This window comes from Neophocaena asiaeorientalis, unplaced genomic scaffold (assembly GCF_003031525.2).
Source record: "Neophocaena asiaeorientalis asiaeorientalis breed wild unplaced genomic scaffold, Neophocaena_asiaeorientalis_V1.1 scaffold623, whole genome shotgun sequence".
NCBI lineage: Eukaryota > Metazoa > Chordata > Mammalia > Artiodactyla > Phocoenidae > Neophocaena > Neophocaena asiaeorientalis.
This window is the reverse complement of record NW_020172294.1, coordinates 418,909-442,218: the sequence shown is the minus strand read 5'-3', so window position 1 is coordinate 442,218 and position 23,310 is coordinate 418,909. Positions and strand designations below refer to the sequence as shown.

The 23,310-nt window shown below is 36.3% G+C and overlaps 1 protein-coding gene and 1 pseudogene across 1 annotated transcript in view; one reads left to right on the top strand and one right to left on the bottom strand.

Moving 5' to 3' along the window:
* Positions 1 to 23,310, top strand: part of DDX10 (DEAD-box helicase 10) — a 281,032-nt gene that overhangs the window by 104,030 nt on the left and 153,692 nt on the right. The window lies entirely within an intron of this gene.
* LOC112414097 (40S ribosomal protein S2 pseudogene) lies at positions 15,598 to 16,517 on the bottom strand (annotated as a pseudogene).

Here is a 23,310-nt window from a genome sequence, read left to right as displayed (position 1 = left end):
GTTTCTGCCTCGGTTTATCCTGTATGGAACGCACTGCGCTTCCTGGACTTGGGTGGCTATTTCCTTTCCCATATTAGGGAAGTTTTCAACTCTAATCTCTTAAAATATTTTCTCTGGTCCTTTCTCTCTCTCTTCTCCTTCTGGGACCCCTATAATGCGAATGTTGTTGCATTTAAGTTGTCCCAGAGGTCTCTTAGGCTGTCTTCATTTCTTTTCATTCTTTTTTCTTTATTCTGTTCGGCAGCAATGAATTCCACCTTTTCGTCTTCCAAGTCACTTATCCGTTCTTCTGCCTCAGTTTTTCTTCTATTGTTTCCTTCTAGTGTATTTTTCATTTCAGTTATTGTAATGTAATTTGGTAATTTGTTACAACTCTTCTCACTTGTTTGCTTGTAGTGAAAGAACTCAGTACTATGTAGCTTTATATAAGTGAAATAGATCACAGTGAAATGTTTTGAGAACCTATTCAGAATTGGACATTGGCTCATTTAAATGGTTGGTATTGCCAAATGTGTCCAGTTCAGAAAGAAGTGAAATAAATATGAAAGCTGTCTTTAGCTCATTAGTGAAATGAAGGAAACATTGTGAATATGAGGGTGAGTTGTCATGGGAAATTAAATGGGAATGAAAAATATTAATCTTAAATTGGTTTTGCTATGCATACCAGTTTTAAAATATGTCAGGTTACACTGGCAGTTGGATGATATGAAGACTTTGACCTTCACGGGGAAACATACAATTCATTTGCCAATTGAATGAATGTATGAACAAAAAAAATGAGTGAGGTTACTGTAGGAATTGATGACTAGCTAATTGAAAAGAGTAAAAACGAGAAATGAGTGCTAAGCCTTGGTATCTGGGTTGAATTGTGGAAACTCAAGCATTCTCCAGTTAAATTCAACATCTCAAAACAATGTTTAATGATCTTGGTTTGCTTATGTAGCAGGCTGGTCCCAAGCAATGAATTGGCATTTTAAAATTTCCCTGCCCAAATAATGTTTAAAATATAAGTATATAACTGTGAGATCAAAAAAAAAGTGACATGATTTTAAAAGTGCTTATATTTTCTTTTTGTTTTTGTCATTTTGTCAACATAAGTCTGCATACTTATAGTTTTAGTGCAGTATCATACATTTTTTAATTTTACATTTTTAGAGGTATAATTTATATGCAATACAGGCACAGATTTTAAGCAAGTTCCCTTATGCCCTTTCCAGCCCCCTGCCCTCCTCTAATACAACTACTACTATTCATTCAACTAGCTTATTAGCTTTGTCCATTGTAGGACTTAACAATAAACATAATTATACAGTGTATACTCTTTTATGTTTGGTTTCTTTTGTTTAACATATGTTTTAAAAATTCTTTTGTGTTGTTGGATGGGTGAGTAGTTATTTCATTTTCAATGCTGAGTTGTATTCCATTGTGTGAATGTAGTACAATTTATCTGTTCACTTGCTGGTGGACATTTGGGTTATTTCTGCTTCTTGGCTAGTATGAATAAAATTGTTGTGATCAGTCATGTACAAATCTTTTAAGTACATTCGTGTTCATATCTGTTGGGTAAATGCCCAGGAATGAAATTGCTGAGTAGTTGTATGTTTAATAAAGGAGTGAGTCTCAACTATGGATGATTTTTCCACCTTGGGGGACATTTGGCAGTGTCTAGAAACATTTTTGATAATCACGACTGAGTGAAGGTTGGATAGAGGTTAAAGATACTGCTAAACAACATACAAGGTACGAGATAGCTCTGCATGCAAAGAATTATTTGGTACACAATATCTATAATGCTGAGGTTGAGAATTCCTGCTTTAAACAAAATTGCCGAACAATATTCCAAAGTAGTTGTGTTAGTGTAGATCAGCATACATGACAGTTTCCATTTGTTACATGTACTCTGAAAAATTTTGTTATTATTAGTCTTAATTTTAGTTATTCTAGTGGTATCCTATTTTTGGTTTTAATTTTCATTTCCTTTATCAGATAGTGATGTTAAGCATTTTTTCTTGTGCTTTTGACCATTCCTGTATCTTTCTTTTTCCAGTTTTGAGATAATTGACATAACATTTAAGTTTAAGTATATAAACATAAGTTTAAGGTATATAATGTGATGCTTTGGTATATGTATAGACTGTGAAATGATTACCACAATAAGTACCACAATAAGGTTAGTGAACACGTTCATCATCTCACATGGTTACCTTTTTTTTTTTGACAAGGACATTTAAGACCTATCCTTTTAGCAACTTTGAAGTATATAATACAGCACTTAACTATAGTCACCATGCTTTATGTTAGATCCCCAGAACTTATTTCTCTTAGAATTTGAAGTCTGATTACCATCACCCATATTCCATTCCCCAACCCTGGCAACCACCAATCTACTGCTTCTATGAGTTTGACTCTTTTAGATGCCACATATAAACAAGATCATACAGTTTTTTGTTTTGTATTTCTCTGCCTGACTTATTTCACTCACATAATACCCTCAAAGTTCATCCATGTTGTCACAAATGGCAGGATTTCCTTTTTTATGGCTGAATAGTATTCCATTGTACACATATTTCCTGGTTTAAACTATATCACAAAGCTATAATAAAACAGTATGGTGCTGTCATAAAACAGGTACATGGATCAGTGGAAAAGAATTGAGAGCCCAGAAATAAACCTGTGCATAGTTGGTTAACTAATATTTGACAAGGGAGCCAAAAATACTCAGTGGGGGAAGTGTAGTCTCTTCAATAAATGGTGCTAGGAAAACTGGATATCCACATGCAAAAGAATGAAACTGGGCCCGTAACTTACACCACTTACAAAAATTAACTTGAAATGGATTAAAGATTTAAATTTAAGACTTGAAACCATAAAACTCCTAGAAGAAAACATAGGTTATGGCATGACAACACAGGCAAAAAAAATAAAAAATACACAGGTGTGATTACATTAAACAGAAAAGCTTCTGCACAGCAAAACAAACAAACAAGCAACAGCAAAACCAACAACAAATGTAAATGTAGCTTATGGAATGGGAGAAAATATTTGCAAACCATATATCTGATAAGGAATTATAACATCCAAGATATTGAAGGAACTCATACAGTTAAATAGCAAAAAGTCAAACAATCTGATTCAAAAAGTGGGCAGAAGACTTGAATAGACATTTTTTTTCAAAGAAGACATACAAATGGACAGAAGACTTGAATAGACTTTCCCAAAGAAGACATACAAATGGCCAATAGGTACATGAAAATGTGCTCAATATCACTAATCACGAGGAACATGCAAACCAGAAGCGCTGAAAGATGTCATCTCAAATCTGTTAGAATGGCTGTTATTAAAAAGATAAGAGATAACATGCTGGTGAGGATATGGAGAAAAGAAAACCCTTGTGCACTGTTGGTGGGAATGTATTATAAATTGGTATAACCACCATGGAGTACAATGTGGAGGTTCCTCAAAAAATTAAAATTAGAACTACCGTGTGATCCAGCAATTCCACTTCTTGGTATATATCTGAAGGAAATGAAATACTACCTTGAAGAGATATCTGTACTGTGATGTTTACTGCAGCATTATTTACAATAGCCAAAGACATGGAAATCAACCTAAGTGTTCTATACCTTTTGCAAAAGTTTCTCTTCAGTTCGTGTCCAATGGAAAAACTGGATTGTTTACATAATCTTGTTCAAAATCCTTTTCCAGACATACCTCTTGCATATATTTTCTCTTGGTCTGTAGCTTTCCTTTTACTTTCTTAATGGTATCTTTCAAAGTACAGAAAATTTAAACTTGAGTCTAGTTTATTACTTTTATTTCTTTTTTTGGCTAGTGCTTTCTGTGCCCTATGAAGGCTTTGCTTATACGAAGATATCACAAAGATACTCTTCTTGGTTATCATCTAGAGCAGCAGTTCCCAACCTTTTTGGCACCAGGGACCAGTTTCGTTTGAAGACAATTTTTCTACGGACTGGTGGAGCTGTGGTGGTGGTGGTTCAGGCAGTAATGCGAGTGATGTGGAATGGCAGATGAAGCTTTGCTTGCTGGCTGCTCACCTCCTGCTGTGCAGCCCGTTTCCTGACAGGCTGTGGGCTGGTAGCAGTCCGCGGCCTGGGGGTTGGGGACCCCTGGTCTAGAAGCTTATAGTTTTAGGTTTTATATTCTATTGGAATGGATTTTTAAAATATATGGTATGAGGTGGGGATCAGTATATATTTATTTCCTTATGGATTTTCAGATCTTACAGACCATTTCTTCAAAAGGCTATTCTTTCCCCAATAAATTACTTTGTCTTCTGCCTAAACTCAGTTGATCTATTTTGTGGGTCCATTGTTGAACTTTCTGTTCTTCTCTGTTTAATCTGTATCTATGCTTATTGCCAATATCACACTGCCTTAATTACTGTAGTTTTATAGTAAGTCATGGAAACAGGTATGATGTAAGCCCTTCAATTTTATTTTTCTTCAATATTATTTTGCCTATTCTAAGTCTTTTGAATTTCCATATAAATTTTAGAATATGCCTATTAGTTTCTATTATAAACATGTTAGAATTTTAATGATGATGGCATTGATCAGTTTGAGGAGAATTGATATATTAATATTAATAATATTGAATCTTCCAATTCACAAACATGAATTCTCTCTCCATTTGTTTCTTTAGAGCTTTAATTGCTGACATCGTTGTTTTAGAATTTTCTGTTACAGTTCTCAAAGAGTTTTGTGTTTCTTTTAAAGTTTTTTATGATTTGTTTTTAAGACTTTATTTTTTTAGAGTAGTTTTAGGTTCACGACAAAATTGAGAGGAAGGTACAAAGATTTCCTATATATCCCCTTATCCCCCACATGGGTAGACTACCCCAGGTGGATATATTTGTTAAAACTGATGCCTAAATTGACACATAGTAATTGCTCAAAGGACACACTTTACATTAGGGTATACTTTGGGTGTTGTACGTTCTATGGGTCTGGACCAATGTGTAATGACATTCATCCACCTTTATAGTATCATACAGAATATTTTCACCGCCCTGAAAATCCTTCCTTACAATGCTTCCCCTATTGTAAATTTCTTTTTAAGTATTTTGTGATTTTTTTGATAACATGTAACTGTTATTTGAAAAAAAATTTATATTGTTGCTAGTACAGCAAACTAGAATACAGTTGGTGCTTTGATTTTGTATCCTGTAAAGTTGGTAAATTTACTGTTATTTCTATTAAGGTTTCTTTTTTGGTAGATTCTTTAGGATTTTCTGCATAAACAATTCTGTCTTCTAAGAATAGAAGTCTTAATTTTTCCTTTTCAATTACTGTGCTTTTATTCATTTTCCCTGCCTACTGCAATGGCTAGGACTTCCAATATAATATTGAACAGAAGTGGTGAGAGCAGACATTCTTGCCTTTTCCCTGATTTTGGGCAAATGCATTTAATATTTCACCATTAAATAGATGTAGAGTGTAGATTGTTTATTCCATTTTACCTCTCCAAAGTTTGTCTTGGGTTCATCTAAATATTGGACAGGGAAGTAAAACTGTGATTGCCATACTGGGCTTCAGGTCTCTGTTAATCTTGGAACTCAGTCCCCTCCACTGCTCCCCATCCTAGGTGAGATTTCAGGTGCAAGAAGACAAGATCCCCATTAAGTGTTTGGGGGAGCCATACTAGGTTAGGAGTTTCATGCCCCTCGGGAGCTGCTGTCTTTTTGTAACGCCATAGGTAACTTTTACATGGTCCTTGCAAAGGACATATCCATTACAAAGAAGCTTGAATTTATACTTCCTGTCAGATTATTAGTAGTTCTCTTAGTCCAGATGCAGACTCCCAACAGGAGTCTGTAAGCATAAAGGTCGTGGACATACTAATTTATCAGGTAGGAGATACCTCATAAAGGAGATAGAGCTAGGAAGTTAACCAAATGTCTGGTTACCTACATCATAGCTGTCTTTCATCAAATTGATAAAGTTCTCTTCTCTTCCTAGTTTTCTGAGTACTTTTCTTTTTAAAATTATGAATGGGCATAATTTAGTCATGCATATTTTTTATTTCTATTAAGATAATATACAGTTTTTGTTCCTGATTCAGTTAATGTGGTGAATTACATTAATGGATTTTGCATTTCTGGGCTAGACCCAAATTGGTCATTGTGTACTCTCCTTTTTATATATTGCTTGGTTAAGTTGGCTAATATTTTTAAAGAATTTTTACATCAATGTTCATGAGTAATATTGGTCTTTAATTTTGTTTTATAATGTCTTTAGCAGATGTTGGTGTCAGGGTTATGTTAGCCTCATGAGAGAAGTTTGATGATTTTAAGGTTGTTATTATTTTATCCTTAAATGATTGATAGAATTCACCAGTGAAGCCAGCAGTGCTTGGAAAATTTTTGTGGGAAAATTTTAAATTCTGAATTTAGTTTCTTTAGTAGATATAGGGATATTCAGATGTTTTTGTTCTTATATTAGTTTTAATTGGTTTTGTTTTCTGGTTACTTGTCAATTTAATCTAAGTTGTTTTGGGATAATTTCAGTCTACCTGTCTTAAGAGCCATTGATTCTTTTTGCTATTGTGTCCAATTTTCTGTCAGTTCTATCTGATAAAGTTTTTATTTTATACATTTGGTTTTCAAAATCTGGGATTTCTGCTTTTCCATTTGATTTTTTTTGATTATTTCATTCTCTATTGAAATATCCATTTTTTACCCATTAAGTCTACCTTTTTATGTAGACTCTTTTATATATTTGTTATAGAAAATTCTTATTTATTAATTCCAGTATCTGGATCATTTGTGGATTTGTCTCTATTGATTGTTTTTTCTCTTGACTGTGAGCCACATTTTTCTATTTTTTTCAAAATTGTATATTATTGTACATTCCAGATGCTGTGTTGTAGAAGCTCTGAATTTTGTTATCTTCTTCTGAAGGGTGTTTTGTTCTACTAGGTGGTTAAGTTTTTGACAGACCCCCTTGAACTTGTGGAGGCTTCATGTTTGGCCTTTTTAAGGAAGTTCTGTTTTGGTTTCATCCTTAGTTTTGGGGCACATTCCTTAGTCCTGGATCCTTTCTGGAGTTTCAGTGGAAAGATCAAGGTATATACCAAACTTACCTAATTTGGTGGGACTGAGACTCCAAATTTTGTCTTTTTCAGTGAACAGCAGCTGGATTTCTACTCAGCTCTTTCTGTCTTCCAGCTGTTGTTTCTCCTTAAGTTTCTAGGAGTTTTGTCACTTACATGTGCATTTCAGCTCTCAACCAAGGTTCTTAGAAGAATTATACATAGATATATGAGCTATCTCTGTGACTCCCTCTGCTTTGGGATTTCTCTTCTTAATTTCTAGATTCTCTGGGCCTGAGGTATATGTTCTGACTCTTCAGAGTAATAGATAGTGGCTTTCTGCTTTAGTGTTAGCAGTCCATACTGAGAAGACTGGGAGTCCCCTCAGAGAAAAAGCCATATAAGTGCGTATGGTAGGGAGAGTGCTAAAAATGGCCCCTCAAGATTCCACACACTAATCCCTGGTGCCTGTGAATATGTTGAGACATCATCTCTGTGATGATATGTTATATAGCACGGTTGACCTTAAGATCGAGAGGTTATCTTGTGGGGGTGCGCTCACTACTCACATGAGATCCTTTAAAATTAGAGTTTTTTCTGCATGGTGACAGAAGAGGAACTCAGAAATTCAAAGCACAGGGAGGATTTGACACACTATTGCTGGCTTAAAGATGATGGGGGCCACATGAGAAGGCAGTCTTAAGGAATTGAGAGAAATTCCTAGCTGACAGCCATCAAGGAAACAGGGACCTCAGTCCTATAACCACAAGGAACTATATTCTGCCAGAGGACTGTCTGACCTTGGAAGCAGATTTTTCTCCAGAGGTTCCAGGCAAGAACTTGGCTGAGCCAACATCTTGATTTCAGTCTTGTGACTAAACAGAGACCGTAGTCATGCTGGCTAGATTTCTGACTTGCTGAATTGTGAACTATATAATGGATGCTATTTTTTTTTAAATTTAATTTATTTTTTTATACAGCAGGTTCTTATTAGTCATCAATTTTATACATATCAGTGTATACATGTCAATACCAGTCGCCCCGTTCATCACACCCCCACCCCACCACGGCTTTCCCCCCTTGGTGTCCATATGTTTGTTTTCTACATCTGTGCCTCAATCCCTGCCCTGCAAACCAGTTCATCTGCACCATATTTCTAAGTTCCACTTATATGCGTTAATATATGATATTTGTTTTTCTCTTTCTAACTTACTTCACTCTGTATGACAGTCTCTAGATTCATCCACGTCTCAACAAATGACTCAATTTCATTCCTTTTTATGGCTGAGTAATATTCCATTGTATATATGTACCACATCTTCTTTATCCATTCATCTGTCGATGGGCATTTAGGTTGTTTCCATGACCTGGCTATTGTAAATAGTGCTGCAGTGAACATTGGGGTGCATGTGTCTTCTTGAATTATGGTTTTCTCTGGGTATATGCCCAGTAGTGGGATTGCTGGGTCATTGAGTAATTCTATTTTTAGTTTTTTAAGGAACCTCCATACTGTTCTCCATAGTAGCTGTATCAATTTACATTCCCACCAACAATGCAAGAGGGTTCCCTTTTCTCCACACCCTCTCCAGCATTTGTTGTTTGTAGATTTTCTTTTATTGGCATAGGGTTGCTTATAGTAGTCTGTTAGGTTGCTTTGTATTTCTGCGGTGTCTGTTGTAACTTTTCCTTTTTCATTTATAATTTTATTGATTTGAGTCCTCTCTGTTTTTTTTTCTTGATGAGTCTGCCTACTGGTTTATCAATTTTGTTTATCTTCTCATAGAACCAGCTTTTAGTTTTATTGATCTTTGCTGTTGCTTTCTTTGTTTCTGTTTCATTTATTTCTGCTCTGATCTTTATGATTTCTTTCCTTCTGCTAACTTTGGGTTTTGTTTCTTCTTCTTTCTCTAGTTCCTTTAGGTGTAAGGTTAGAGTATTTATTTGAGATTTTTCTTGTTTCTTGAGGTAGGCTTGTATAGCTATAAACTTCTCTCTTAGAACTGCTTTTGCTCCATCCTGTAGGTTTTGAGTCATCGTGTTTTCATTGTCATTTGTCTCTAGGTATTTTATGATTTCCTCAGTGATCTCTTGGTTATTTAGTAACGTATTGTTTAGCCTCCATGTGTTTGTGTTTTTTACGATTTTTTCCCTGTAATTCATTTCTTATCTCATAGCGTTGTGGTAAGAAAAGATGCTTGATAGGATTTCAATGTTTTTAAATTTACTGAGGCTTGATTTGGGACCCATGATGTGATCTATCCTGGAGAATGTTCTGAGCGCACTTGAGAAGAAAGTGTAATCTGCTGTTTTTGGATGGAATGTCCAATAAATATCAATTAAATCTATCTGGTCTCATGTGTCAGTTAAAGCTTCTGTTTCCTTATTTATTTTCATTTTGGATGATCTGTGCATTGGTGTAAGTGAGGTGTTAAAGTCCCCCACTATTATTGTGTTACTGTTGATTTCCTCTTATATAGTTGCTAGCAGTTGCATTATGTATTGAGGTGCTCCTATGTTGGGTGCATATGTGTGTATAATTGTTATATCTTCTTCTTGGACTGATCCCTTGATCACTATGTTGTGTCCTTCCTTGTCTCTTGTAACATTCTTTTTTTTAAGGTCTGTTTTGTCTGATATGAGTATTGCTAGTTCAGCTTTCTTTTGATTTCCATTTGCATGGAATATCTTTTTCCATCCCCTCACTTTCAGTTTGTATGTATCCCTAGTTCTGAAGTGGGTCTTTTGTAGACAGCATATATATGGGTCTTGTTTTTGTATGCATTCAGCAAGCCTGTGTCTTTTGGTTGGAGTATTTAATCCATTCACGTTTAATGTAATTATCGATATGTATGTTCCTATGACCATTTTCTTAATTGTTTTGGATTTGTTTTTTTAGGTCATTTTCTTCTCTTGTGTTTCTCACTTAGAGAAGTTCCTTTAGCATTTGTTGTATTGCTGGTTTGGTGGTGCTGAATTCTCTTAGCTTTTGCTTGTCTGTAAAGCTTTTGATTTCTCCATTGAATCTGAATGAGATCCTTGCTGGTAGAGTAATCTTGGTTGTAGGTTCTTCCCTTTCATCACTTTAAGTATGTCTTGCCACTCCCTTGTGCCTTGTAGAGTTTCTGCTGAGAAATCAGCTGTTAACCATGTACGTTATTTGTCGTTTTCCCCTTGATGCTTTCAGTAATTTTTCTTTGTCTTTAATTTTTGCCAGTTTGATTACTGTGTGTCTCGGCATGTTTCTCCCTGGGTTTATCCTCTATGGGACACACTGTGCTTTCTGGAGTTGGGTGGCTATTTCCTTTCCCATGTTAGGGAAGTTTTCAACTATAATCTCTTAAAATATTTTCTCTGGTCCTTTCTCGCTCTCTTCTCCTTCTGGGACCCCTATAATGCGAATAATGTTGTATTTATTGTTGTCCCAGAGGTCTCTTAGGCTGTCTTCATTTCTTTTCATTCTTTTTTCTTTATTCTGTTCCGCAGCAGTGAATTCCACCATTCTGTCTTTCAGTTCACTTATCCGTTCTTCTGACTTTGTTATTCTGCTATTGATTCCTTCTAGTGTATTTTTCATTTCATTTATTGTATTGTTCATCTCTGTTTGTTAGTTGTTTAATTCTTCTAGGTCTTTTTAAACATTTCTTGCATGTTCTTGATCTTTGCTTCCAATCTTTTTCCGAGGTCCTGGATCATCTTCACTATCATTATTCTGAATTCTTTTTCTGGAAGATTGCCTATCTACACTTCATTTAGTTGTTTTTCTGGGGTTTTATCTTGTTCCTTCATCTGGTACATAGCCCTCTGCCTTTTCATCTTGTCTCTCCTTCTGTGAATGTGGTTTTTGTTCCACAGGCTGTAGGATTGTAGTTCTTCTTGCTTCTGCTGTCTGCTCTCTGGTGGATGAGGCTACCTGAGAGGCTTGTGCAAGTGTCCTGATGGGAGGGACTGATGGTGCATAGAACTGGCTGTTGCTCTGGTGGGCAGAGCTCAGTAAAACTTTAATATGCTTGTCTGCTGATGGGTGGGGCTGCATTCTCTCCCTGTTGGTTGTGTGTCCTGAGGCAACCCAACACTGGAGCCTACCTGGGCTATTTGTTGGGGCTAATGGCAGACTCTGGGAGGGCTCACGCCAAGGAGTACTTCCCAGAACTTCTGCTGCCAGTGTCCTTGTACCCCCAGTGAGCCATAGCCACCCCCTGCCTTTGCCAGGATACCATCCAACACTAGCAGGTAAGTCTGGTTCAGTCTCCCCTTTTGTCACTGCTCCTTTCCCTATGTCCCAATGCACACACTGCTTTGTGTGTGCCCTCCAAGGGTGGAGTCTCTGTTTCCCCCAGTCCTGTGGAAGTCCTGCAATCAAACCCTGCTAGCCTTCAAAGTCTGATTCTCTATGAATTCCTCCTCCCGTTGCAGGACCCCCAGGTTGGGAGGCCTGACGTGGGGCTCAGAATCTTCACTCCAGTGGGTCGACTTCTGTGGTATAAGTGTTCTGCAGTCTGTGAGTTACCCACCCAGCCGTTTTGCGATTTGATTTTACTGTGATTGCACCCCTGCTACCTTCTCATTGTGGCTTCTCCTTTGTCTTTGGATGTGGGGTATCTTTTTAGTGAGTTCCAGTGTCTTCCAGTTGATGATTGTCCAGCCTCTAGTTGTGATTCTCGTGTTCTCACAAGAGGGAGTGAGAGCACGTCCTTCTACTCCGCCATCTTGGTCACAGGCTCCATGCATGCTATTTTAAATGGCTAAGTTTGTGGTAATTTGTTTTGCAGCAATTGAAAACTAATACAACAAGGATTTCACCCAGCAAGATTTCCTTCTTTCTTGGTAATCCTGTTCAGTTCCTACTTGATTTTGGTTGCCCTCCAGTGCCTTCAAAGAGTTGTTTTACATACTTTGAGTGGAGGTTATAATTGCCATCTGTGGGAGTGCTAGTAAGTTACAAACTATTTTACCGTTGCCAGAGCTAAAACTCTCCATATTAATTTCAGGGTTTCCTTTTCTTTAAACATTATTTATATGGTCTTCATGTTAGTTATACAATAATTCATTCTGTTGAAGTACCATTCTCCTAATGTTAGCTATTTGGTTGTTTCTGATTTTTGCTATAAAGAGCAAAAATATCTTTTATGAGTCTGTGTTTTGGTTTTGTTTATTTATTTACTTAGGATAAATTTGGAGTAGAGTTCCTAGGTTAAAGAGATTAGAGGAAATAAAGCCTTTGGAGGCATATGTGAGTTCACATTCTGCTGTGCTACTTACTAGCTGTGAGACTGTGGCAATTTAACCTGTTGGAGTCTTATTTTCATCTTATGTGAAAAGTTAAGGAAGTCTGTCCTTTGTGGTTGTTTGAGCATTAAATTATATAGCTTATAGAAAGCACTGGGAAAAGAGAGGATACTTAATGGTAGATGAAGAGATGAGGATTATGATGATAGCTATTGATGTGTTTTGCCATTTTGCTTTCTGATAGTAAAATGTCAATTTACAGTTGGATTGCTTTCTTTAATAGGTCTTCTGTGTAACTAATGACACAGGAGGGACAACTACAAAATGCAGAGCACAGGACAGCATAGCTGAAGTTAAAGATGAAAGAACAGACTTTATAATACTACCGCATACATATTTGGTACTGAATCAGGTCTCCAAAAGATATAATTGTCCTATTCTCCTTAGTTTGTGCGTCAAAAGGAAATCTTTTGAGATGACTTAGAGGGGTGGTTTCTGGGCACTTTTCTTTCCCTCTGTGCTTCGGTTTAGGTCTAGTATGTTTGTTCAGGCCAGCAGACTATATTATCTGGTTTGTTTCCAGTATAGCTGTCATTTGAATAATCTGAAAAGTTTTTTATTGGAGGTCTTTATCAAGTGCTGGTTGGATTTGTAATTTTCCTAGTTTACCACATCCTCCATAAATATACTTGTCTTGTCTCTGTGTCCCAGTGGATGCTATTGTATTACAACTCATTGAAATAACAGTCTTAGCATTCCATTCAAGCATTTTATTAATGTAGATGCCTGGGTTATATTGTTGCAGAATGTTTGTTATTGACAACTTGCTCTCTTTTTATTTGGATGGGGCAATAAATACAGGTACTTATTTACATAAGCCTATTAAATGAAATTCTCAAGAGGAAAGAAAATACTTTTAAATGCAGTTTACAATGTGGTAACAGCTGATCCACTTACAAATAAGCTCATTTAGTGGAATTGGATTGAATGAAGAAAAAAAAACTTTGCATAACATTATTGTTTGTGATATATACCAAACAGTATTTATGATACTGAGCTGCATGAAGAGATTAGCTGTATTCCTACTGACCCCTTCTCTTCTCTCTTCTTACTCCTAGAGGGTAAAAGAAAGAGGGTTTTTGTTTTGTTTTCCAAAATGGTTCTATCAATGTGTAATTAAAATGGCTTTCTTTTAAAAGGGAAGCAAAGAGTCTGAGCTGCAGTTATTAGATGTTCTAAAAGTGTAGTTCAAGTTGCAAACCAAAGAATCATCTCTCCCGAATGTTTGTTTCCTTTCTTGAATGAATAATTTTCAGACTTTTTTTTTCGGGGTAGAAATAAAATTAGCAAGAGAGTATGAATAGGACAACTGAATTGTTCTATTTTTAATATCTCTTCAGAAGTTTTTAAAAGTTGCTTCTGTAACGTCATAAGGATTTTGTTTCCATTGACCATTGGGAGTTAAGAGCACAGTCATCAGAAGAGATTATTCTCACATTTTCCTCTTTGACCTTCACAAAGGTGCATTTCCTTCTTGAAAATGCACAAAGGTGCATTTTCTTTCTTCAGCTAATGTGGAACATGGAGTCCATTTGTTTAAAGGGTTGCAGCCTTAGGGCACAAATATAACACATCAGCTCTTCCAGTTAATTTCTGGCAAGCTCAGGTGATGACTTTGATACGTTGGATCATGTATGGTATGGATATGGGACTTGGTTACCTTAGAAACCATCTTTTTTCTTAGGTTTCTGCTTAGGAATTGTGATTCTTACAGGCAATTCTGCAGAAGATTTTCAGATTTGAATTTGGATGTAGAGGACTCACCCACATTCTTCAGAGAACGCACAAGCCTAGAATTCTTCTCCCATTAATTCATTCTGCAATCATTTTTAAAAACCTGGATATGGTTAAAATTTGTATCATCAGTTTTTCTCATCTGCAATTAAATTCTAGTTAGATTATTTCTAAACCACAAATTCTGCAGTTTCATTGTCCCAGGATCACTTTCTGCTTGCTTCTGTTCTATACATTTAATTAATCTGTGGTAGTGTACCTGAGGCCACTATTCATGCACTATATTATCCTCATAACTGCTATTTTTTGTACATGTTTGTTTGGATGTTACTTTTATGAAAGCAATTAATTTGACTAATCCTGTGGAGAGAATTGAATATTCTTTTTCTCATCAATACATCATTAAAGTTGCAAATGAAAACTTTTTATAGTGACCCAGTTTGCAGTGTCTACCAACCAGTAGGAGGCTGGGATCAAATCTTCTTGAGACCATTTAGAGTGTGAGGAAGATGGAGACAGACACTTGGGAATAGAAAAAGAATCCCACAGAAGAGTGGGATGGGAGGAAAGCCAGAGAGAGTATCAAGAAAGGAAGAGTAATCAGTGATATCAAATTTTGCCTGACAGGTTAATTAATTTCTCCTAGATCCATCCCTTCCTTCCTGCTCACTGATGCGGCCTGAGTTAAGGTCATTTCTCTATTTTTCACACATATATACTCTGTCTGAAATATCCTTTTTCAGTGTCTACAACATTATGAATTCCTGTTAAACCTGTAAAACTTCAATTGTTCATTGCTTCTTTGAAACTGTTACTAGCTCCTGTTCCCTGTGATTTCCCTCTATCATGTATAGGCTTCTGTCATTGAAATTATTTACCAGGTGTTAAAATCATCTCTGTGACTATTTCTCCCATTAGACTGAGCTTTTTAAGATAGGGACTGTTTTAATCAGTCTTGGACATCTAGTGCCTAACACAGTTTGGCTTTAATGGAAGCTTAAAAATAATCAAGAAAGAACTGCAAAGACTCAAAAGGGGTCATTAATTTTAGCAATGAGGCAATAATTGGTGACCTTTCCCAGAGCAATTTTAATCAAGTAGTGGAGGTAGAAGCCATATTGAAGTGGGTTGATAAATGAAGAGATAAGTGGCCATGGTTGAGGTTGACTGTAAAAGGCATGGGTGGGAGTGGAGGCCGTAGCTGGCAGGGCAAGGAATATAAGGTGCAGAGTCTTATACTGTGTGTAAGAAGTGGGAGGTGTGAAAATAATTCAAGGCCTAAGTCAAGGAGCCCTGCACCTTATGGAAGACAGTGGGGACAGTGAAAAGCAGCAGGTTCAGGAGGGGTGGGAGGGATCCAATCCAGGGTATGGGGGAGAGGTGAGCTTTGGGAGTGACAAGCTGTCCACATTCCCTTGAGAACGAAATGAAGAAAAGTTTAAATAATTGACTCAGAAGTGAATTTAGGGAGAGAATCCTTTATTTTTTTAAACAGGTTTAATTCACTTTACTTTTCTGGTATAAAAGCTATGTGGTGACCACAGTTGGAGCCTGGGTCCTCTGCAGGGAGACTCTAGTTTGAGTCTTTTTGAGATGGTCAGTGAATTCCTGATAGGGAGACTTGGTGAAAGTGGTCTCTGTAGAGGCTTAGGGATACAGCTGTAGGTTTGGAGATGACATCAAAAGCAGCTTTGGTGGAGTTGCCAGGGAGCATTCTAGCCATCCTCAGTACCGTCTGCAGCAGCTTCTTGGGTATAGGGGCCTAGGTGATGCCAGTGCCCCTGGGGGTGAGGATGAGAAGCACCTGCATAGAGCCACAGCGGATAGTCACCTTGCAAGGGACGGTTAGGGCTTGCTGATCTTGTGTCCCCAGTAGCCTCGTCACACGGGATGATGAAGAGCCTGGCCTAGACGATAGCCCTGAGGATGGCAGTGGCAACCTCCATGGAGTGCTTAACACCCAGACCAGCAAGGTTTGTAGTAAACCCCGGTGGTGACAAATGCCTTAAACCTGGTCCACTGGCCAGCACAGGTCTGCTTTTGCATGGGCATAATTTTCAAAACCTTGAGGGACATACCTGAAAAAAGTCAGTGATCTCAGATTCTGTGAAGGGCAAGGAGAAGAAAGAGATCTCCTCCGGGGACTTTACTTCATATCCTTGACCAGACAGCTCAGTTTGGTGACAGGGACCCACTTCTTGTCCTTTGCAATGCCTCCACGGAGCCTTTCCGTAGCACCTGCCCGTGATTCACTGTTATGTGTTTTCTCGGAGAAGAAATGCAGAATTCTTCAAATCAGGTGCTTTCTCCTCTTGTACCTTAAATCGGAGCCAAAGTTGAGTGTACACCAGCAGCATAGGCTTGGTAGCAGTTGCTTTTACTGTGTTTAGGTAGTTTGAACTGATGAGCAGAACAAAGAAGGAAATGTCATCTGTGTATTGTTTCATTCTGGTTTTTGTGAATGTCCTTATTCATTTCAGACTAATATTATAGGTATATCTGGGAGATAGCTCTTAAAATACTTGTGAAAAATATATGGGCAAGTTGATATTTTATACTACTGTATCATTCAGTTTCAAAGAAGAAACTCTAGTCATTTGAAGATGCAATTGAGCAGGCACAATCTGTTCAAATATTCAAAATTAGATGTATTTTATAAGCTTTGAAAAGATCTTTTCAGTAAAATGACGTCATTTTTTGCTGGCTCCTGTAAAATTGGCTTGTCCTTTGTCAGCAGAATGACTGGAGTTCTGCTTCCTGTTTATAAAGCTAAACTTTTTTATCCTGAAAATTGTATTGCCAGGCATAGCCTGTAGGATACTTTTCATTGCAAGAAACAGGAAACACAACCAGAAATGGCTTAAAAAATGAGAAGAATTGTTAATTACATAATGAGAAACCTGGATGAAAGACAGTTCTATTGTCAGTTAATTCAAGAAAGTTTTCAAAGTCAAGGTTCTTTTCATCTTTCTGCTCTTAGTTAATATTGAGTTGACTTTTGTCCTCAGACTTGTCCCCTAATGATTAAAAAGACACTGTTACTCCAGACCAGTTAAATTAGAATCACTGTGGGGGAGTGAGGAAGTCCAGTCATTAGTCCATTTAAAAGTTACCAGATGATTCTATCCTGCAGCTTGCTAGGACAGAGTTACACCAAATAAGATTAACCCTGGGGATTATAATCCCAGCTACTGTGAAGTATATGGCCATTTGATAGCTGAAGAAAACAGGAGTTCTTTTAGCAAGGAATAATGGAGAAGAATTAGGCCAATATTGTCTCCCATGCTACAGATGATTTATTTAAAGTGTAAAAAACAAATAATATATTTTGAATTCATGTTTGATCATTATTATCACTTAAAAAAGCTATGTAAATTGTTCCTACCCCTTGCCTTAGAGACAAATCTTCAGATAGGCAGTTTTATTAACCCAGTGAACTACAAAGAAAATGTTTCGGCTAGGAAGGAAGCAGGAGGATTAAAGCATACTTTCTGGCATTTGGTGTGTAGATAAATATCCATCTTTTAAGTAAATATAAAGTAATGATCTATGTTGCCTTGTCTAAGGATTGTAGTCGACTCTTGATCAATCAGAATTGAGTCTCTTCTTCATGGGTTATATAACATGTGCTCTTTGTTGTGGCTCTCTTGTTTTTTAATTTTCAGATGCATTCTATCTCTGCCAACATGTGCCAGAACAGAATTTGTTATTATCCCTTCTAAACTTTGTGTTGCTTAATGACGTTACCATTTTCCAGCCAAGACATTTCACTTGTATTCGTATAGCATCTTTGGCAAGCACGTTTTCTCTTCTTTCTTGCTCACAGACATTCTGCCACTTGAGGGTCTCCTTTGCTTTTGACTCCGAAATACCATCTTAAAAGGTCCTCACTCTCCTTCCCTTTGCTCCCCATATGTTTTTCAGTCTCTCTGTTTTAGTTTATCCATAATAGTGCTTCTGGAGTTATCATCCTAAAATTTAGATTGGATCATGTTTTTACATTGCCCTATCTACCACTTATCTACAGAATAAAAATTCAGTGTGTTAGATTGTCTTTTCCAAGATAGTCATAAAAATATTTCCCATTTCACACACTCTGCTTTATACTGTGACGTTGATACTCCTCCCATGAAGAGGTGGGGTCTGTGTCCCTTCACTAGAATCTGGGCAGGCTTCTGACTGTGGTGGAAGAGACACTAATGTGACCACCTAGACTAAGTCATAAAGAGTGATAGGGCTTCTGCCTGTACCTTTGGGATACTTAGTATTGGAACCGAAGTCACCATGATGTGAGTGAGAGCCCAGCCAAAACCTTGCCTGCAGCCCTTGCTAAGCTTCCAGCTCCCACCATCTTCCTGCCCTGTGAGTGATCTTAGAAGTGGATCCTTCCCCCAGTTAAGCCACCCCAGCTGACCTTTGTGGAGCAGGACTGAGCCATCCCTGCCAAGTTCGCCTATATTGGAAAATCATGGGGGAAAAAAAAAGGTTACTTGCATTTAAAGTGACTAGATTTTTCTTTTTAAAATCAGCTTTGATGAAGTATAAGGTACATAAATTTCAGTAATGTTCAGTATACAATTCAATGAATTTTGACACATTTTTGCAGTCTTTTCACAGTAACACAATCAAAATAGAACAGTTACATCACTTTACAAAGTTCTCTTGTATACCTTTGCATTCAGTCTTCTGTCACTATCCTTAGTCCCTGGTAACCACTGATCTGCTGTCTATTATTAGAGTTTTGCCTTTTGCAGAATGGAAAATTTGTTTCTGTGCTAGTTTTTGGCTGTTATAAATATACCTGTTATGAATAGTCAAGTATAAGTCTTTTTGTAGACCTCAGTTTTCACTAGTAAAGAGTGGAATTGCTAGGTTATATGGTAGTACATGCTTAATTTTTTTAACTGCCTGTTTTCCAAAGTAGTTTTTCCAGCAATGTATGACAGTTTTAGTTGCCCTGTGTTTTTGCTAGTTCTTGCTGTCTTTTTTTTTTTTTTAAGTTCAGCCATTCTCATGGGTGTAAAGGCATCTTATTGCTGTTTTAATTTGCATAGCCCTAATGACTAGTCGTGTTGACATCCTTTATGTGTTGGCTATTTCTATATCTTCTTTGATAAAGTATCTATTCAAGTCATTCTGCCATGTAAAAAAAGATTGGGTTGTTTATCTCTTTAATACTTAGTTTTAAGATTTTTTTATATATTTGGGATATGTTTCCTATCAGATATATAGTTTGTAAATATTTCCTCCTGTTCCATGGGTTGTCTTTTCACTTTCTTGATGGTGTCCTTTGAAGCACAAAGTTTATAATTTTCGTCAAAGTACAGTTTATCAGTTTTTTATTTTGTGGTTCATGTCTTTTGTGTTTTATCTAAAAAACAAACAAACAAACAAAAACTTTGCCTAAACAAGGTCACAAAGATTTTTCTCCTGTGTTTTCTTCTAGAAGCTTTATATTTTTAGCTCTTGCATCTAGGGGTATGACCCATTTTGAGTTAATTTTTGCATATGGTGTGGGGGAAGTTTCAAAGTTCATTTGTATATTTTCAACAACATTTGTTAAAAGGACCATCTTTTTCTCATTGAAATATCTTGGCACCTTTCTTGAAAATCAGTTGACCATATTCATATGGGTTTGTTTCTGGAGTATGTGTTCTATTCCCTTGATTATCTGTCTATCCTTGTGCCAATATTATACTCTCTTGATTACTGTAGCTTTATAGTCAACCTTGAAATCAATTAGTGTTAAGTTTTCCAACATTTGTTCTTTTTTTGAAAGATGTTCTAACTGTTCCAGGTTCTTTGCATTTCCATATTGATTTTATAATAAGCTTTTAATTACTATGAAAAGTGTTGCTAGAATGGGGATTGGATTGAATATTGATTAATTTACTGACAGTAACATCTTTAAAATAGTATTTTTTCTCATTTTGCATATCCATTTACGTAGTTCTTTTAGCAGTGTTTAGTAGTTTTCAGTGTATAAGTTTTGCACACGTTTTGTTAAATTTATTCTTTGCACTAATGGTGGCATTCCAGATAGGGTTCAGTTACTAAAGAACACTCAAAGGGTCCAAAATTAGAAATTTATTGCAGGGAAAGGATTCAGTGTAGCAACAGGATTAGAACGTTAAGGATATGTGTTGCAGCCAGAGGTTCCCTCATTGCAAGAGCTTTAGAAGGGCTAGGCATGACCCCTGACTGTCCTCTTTGTTGATCATATGGACACATTTTTCTCTCAGATCAGGTGCCACTGATGTGTGCACAGAACCATGTAGCCCCTAATGGAGTCTAGGCTGGTACTCCTTATACTCTGCTGGTCATGTAGGCATAGTCTTTCTCATAACCAGCCCCAAAGGTAGAGCCCTCTGTGGTGTTTGACTAAGACCAGATGCAAATCATCAAATCTCACTTATCAATAAACATTGTTGACAGTCTGATACAAACTACCCTGAAACTTACCTTAAACCCATCAGTACAAAGCAACACTATCAAGCCATACATTTCATGTCTTGACAGGGATCAGCACCATACAGGTACATTTTTACTTTAGCAGAACAACTCGGGCTAATTCCAGGTGTGCTGCAGTTGACTCACATCCCTAAATTTCTCTTTGGTCCTGTTATAATTGGTATTTAAAAAAATTTCTATTTCCAATGTGTATTGCTTTTATATATAAATAAAACATGCTTTTTGTATATTGACCTTATATCCTGTGACCTTGCTAACTCACTTATTACTTTTAGTAGCCTTTTGTAGATTTCCTAGGAATTTTTACACTGAAAGTCTTGCAGTCTTTGAATAAGTGTAGTGTTTCTTCATTCTTACCAATCTGCCTTTTATTTCTTTTTCTTGCCTTGTTGCATTGGCTAAGAACTCTAGTACAATGTTGACTAAAAGTGATGACAGCATTCTTTCTGATCTTAGAGATAAAACATTCAGTATCTCAGCATTAAGTAGGATATTGTCTCTAGGATTTTTATAGATATTATTTATCAAGTTGAAGGATTTCCTTTTCCTTTTATTCCCAGTTTTTGTCATGAATGGATATTGAATTTTGTCAAATACCTTTTTTGCTTTCATTAAGACAATCATTTGGTTCCTTTGGTGGTGGCAGGGGTATGTTAGTCTGTTAATATGGTGAACTTGTATTGATTTTTGAATGTTAAACCAGCTTTGCATTCCTGGAATAGACCTCTCATGACCATGATTCTTTTTATATATTGCTTCATTCAATTTGCAAATATCCTGTTAAGGATTTTTAGTTCTGGGTTTATGAGAAACATTGGTCTTTAGTTTTCTTTTTTTGTAATACCTTTGTCTAATTTGGGTATTAGGGTAATGCTTGACTCACAGAATGATTTGGAGCCTGTTTCTTCTTCCGTATTTTGCACAAGTTTATGCAGCATTGTTATCTATTTCTTACATGTTTGGTATAACTCACCAGTGAAGCCATCTGGACTTACAAATTTTCTTTGTAGGTAGGTTTTTAAACTACGAATTCTTTTTCTCTAGTAAATATAGGGCTATTCAGGTTATCTGTTTTTTTCTTGGATAACCTTCAGTAGTTTGTTTCTTTCAAGAAATGTGTCCATTCCATTTAAGTTACTGAATTTGTTGATGTAGAATTCTTAGTAATATTGTCTTATTAGTCTTTTAATGTCTGTATGATTTGTAGTGATGTTCTCTCTTTCATTCTTGATATTGTGAATTGTGTTTACTCTCTTTTCTCCTTGTCAGTTTTACTGACCTTTCAAAGAGCTCGTTTTGGGTTTATTGATTTTCAATAAAGACATTGTTTTTATGTTTTTTGTTTTATGATGGCAGAACTATCCTTATTCCTCGTAACCTTTATAGTACAGATCCCTTCTGTTCTAATTGAATGTGTACTTGTGTTTTACCCCTTCACCTCCCAGGTGAATAATGCTTTTTGGGACAACTATTGTTATTCATCTTTGTCATTTTGACAGAATCTTAATTTAAATTGGACTCAGTAATAGAGAATAAAGATCTTGGAAGTTAGCATAAGTTGATTTAGTGTTCTGGTAACTGCCTCATATAGAATTCAATAGTAAGTTAAAACAAAAAGGCATAGAGAGAATTCTCATTATTTGGATGGAAAATTTAGCCTTTTTTAAATAAAAAATTGTCTCTATAATGTGTTTTAAATATTTACATTTTTATTATGATTCACATGCTTTAGGTAATTCCGGTCTCGTTTTCTTTTGGTATATAAAAGGGGAAGGGCTCTTTTAGTACATTTATTTGATTTAGAGCTTTCTTTTAACCTCACTTCAAGTCTTTCTCGCATGCTGCAGTGGAGATGAATGCAAAGGAATCCATACTAGGATTTAACAGAATAAGTAAATGATTTCTATTACGAAAAGAGCCACTCTAGGAAATAAAGCTCTATCTAGTAAATATGGGCTTACTTAGTACATTTAACATGTGACTGGAGTTACCACAATTTTGTTTATAAAATCTTTCAGAATTTCATCTATCATGTAATTTGTAAAGAGAGTTGTATCATTATCACAGCAGCTCAAATTCTGGAATACTTCCATTGTGCTTGGCCAACAGCGAGTAACAGAACAGTGGTTATTTGCTGACCTTTTCAGATATTTTTAGATGAAGAAAGGTGTAAATAAATAAAGCAATTCTTTGATTCCTGATAAATGGCCTGGAGGCTGATCTTGTGCAGTTTACTGTACCTTTATCTGCTTGCTCAGCCACTCCTTAATAAAGATCCCAAGGGAGCAGACTGAGGCTACATCCTTCCTCTTACCCATGCTAGAAATCTTAGCAACTTCATCTTTGAACTGATCCCTAAAATTGTTATTTCTTTCAATTTTTCTAAACAGTTTTTCTTGACTCCCTCCTTCCAGCTCTCATTTCCATCTGATACATTGTAATATATTTATGTCATTTTAATCTTGCTAAAAACATTGCAATTATATCATTCTTTTGCCCCCAAACTTTCACAGAATAAAATACTCTAAACTCTTCATCCCCAGTAAATGATTTATTTGGTTTCACTGCCTTGGGACATGGACTCATCCTCAGTTATTCACCATTTCATTCTCAATTTTTAAAAATATTTTAGTAATATTTTAAAACACACATGAAATTTCCCATCTTAACTGCTTTCAAGTATACAGTTCAGTATTGTTAAGTATATTCACACTGTTGTGCACCCAGTCTCCAAAACTTTTTCATATTGCAAAACTGAAACTATTTATT